Consider the following 2,387-nt stretch of genomic DNA (forward strand, 5'->3'; position numbering starts at 1 on the left):
GGACAGGGATGGGACAGGGACAGGGACAGTGAGGGGAGGAAGGACAGGGTGCCCTGGGCCGTGTGCCTGTGCCGGGTCCTGTCTGCGCAGCCACATGCAAAGAAAACTGTCAGAAACTCCAGAAATTTGTGTGCAGCTCATTCTAAACCCACACAAATGGAATTTGTGCAAGCCCCTGTCCCCGTGCTCCTGCCCTGTTTGCAGCTGGAATGGCAGGGATGGCAGCACAGAGGCCCTGGCACCTCTCCTGGCTCTCCAAACACTCTGTGAGTCACCCGAGGATCCCAGCCCAGCACAGTTCAAGCTCAGGGAACGGCATGTGGAGGGGAAGAAGAGCTTTCCAGATCTGATYCTCCTCTGACAATTTGCTCTTGACAGCCGCTGAAATCATCTTTGGAACCAGCCCTGCATTCTAAGGACAGTGAACTTTGCCTTTCAGCACAGCTCTRTCTGTGCCAGGGGAGGGGTTTCTTSRGGTTTTTGCATCTGTGAGAAACACCAACAGCGGTTTCCTGACATCACTGTGCCCTCACAGTGAAAAAATCCCAAATGGGGATTTCCAGAGAGAACCCAAAAGGGTCCAGCCCTTCCCAGCTCTGTCCAGACCAGACTGAGCCACCTCTTACCATGGATGGGGAAACTGAGGCCCARAAGCTGAGTCACCCAGGCCAGGCTCAGCCTCTCATTGTGGCTCATTTTTCACCAAACCACAGTCACTGTGTCACAGCAGCTGGGATCCTGCTGCACGTTCACATCCTCTCTCTGCCTTGCTTTCACTTCCTTCCCAGGGAGGGAAGAGCCACGACAGARCACACCACTTGCCACCTCTGGCTTTAGGAGCTGTTGGGTTTTTTTCCCTATAAAGTGAACGCAAAACTTTGAAATCCAGAAAAAAAAATCCTCCACAGCTCCTGGCACAGAATTTGCTGGGATATAAAAAAGAGGGGACACTGATGTCCCAAAGCAATGAGGGAGCAGTGCCGGAGTTTGAGGCTGCTCTGCCCTCCCTGCGAGTGTTTTACRGCCCCACCACAACAAAGGCAGCCCTGCCTGTTGTTGACTCATCCGATAAGATCATTGTTGTGGGATATCTTTTTTTCTCTGTGTCACTTAGAAATAATTTTTTTCTAGAAAATTTGTTCTCCTCCCATCCACCCCCAAAGCGAAAAGGGAATCTGTGCTCAAAGCCGCGGCTGAGGCTGCAGAGACCTTCCCTTCCTGATCCTTATCTCACCAGGATGTAGGAGGATCCTCGGGGAATAGCTGGAAGCCTTTCGCTGGAGCCATCCAAGAGASAGCGAGCTGAGCACAGCCTTTAAATGGCAAAACCATCTGTGTCGGGGGCCGCCCTCCAAAGCCCTTTAACCCCATCTCGCTGGTGTCACACAGAGATCCCCAGCTCCGATCCCACCGGCACCGGCACGGGCTGCTCCTGGAGCCGCCTTCTCTGCTGCCCAATAACGGCATCTAAAATACCCCCAGGAACCCCAATCTACACGAAAACCTTCAGCTGCTGCCCCACAGCTTCACCCCAGCTCAATAACAGCATCTAAAATATCCCCAGGACCCCCAAACTGCACCAAAACCTTCAACTGCTGCCCCACAGCTTCATCCCAGCTCAATAACAGCATCTAAAATACCCCCAGGAACCCCAAACTGCACCAAAACCATAAACTGCTGCCCCACAGCTTCATCCCAGCTCAATAACGGCATCTAAAATACCCCCAGGATTCCCAAACCGCACCAAAACCATAAACTGCTGCCCCACAGCTTCATCCCAGCTCAATAATGGCATCTAAAATACCCCCGGGATTCCCAAACTGCACCAAAACCTTCAACTGCTGCCACACAGGCTCCCCTTAGCTCAATGACAGCATCTAAAATACCCCCGGGAATCCTGAACTGCACCAAAACCATAAACTGCTGCCCCTCAGCTCAATAACAGCATCTAAAATACCCCCAGGAACCCCAATCTACACCAAAACCTTCAGCTGCTCCCCCACAGGCTCCCCTCAGCTCAATGACAGCATCTAAAATACCCCCAGGATTCCCAAACTGCACCAAAACCTTCAACTGCTGCCCCACAGCTCAATAATGGCATCTAAAATACCCCTGGGAGCCCCAAACTGCACCAAAACCTTCAACTGCTGCCCCACAGCTCAATAACGGCACCTAAAATACCCCCAGGAATCCTGAACTGCACCAAAACCTTCAACTGCTGCCCCACAGGCTCCCCTTAGCTCAATGACAGCATCTAAAATACCCCCGGGAATCCTGAACTGCACCAAAACCTTCAACTGCTGCCCCTCAGCTCAATAACAGCATCTAAAATACCCCCAGGATTCCAAATCTACACCAAAACCTTCAACTGCTGCCCCACAGCTTCA

This window comes from Malurus melanocephalus, unplaced genomic scaffold, assembly GCF_030028575.1.
Source record: "Malurus melanocephalus ecotype Western Australia unplaced genomic scaffold, MMel_1.1 scaffold_1064, whole genome shotgun sequence".
In the NCBI taxonomy this organism is placed as follows: Eukaryota; Metazoa; Chordata; class Aves; order Passeriformes; family Maluridae; genus Malurus; species Malurus melanocephalus.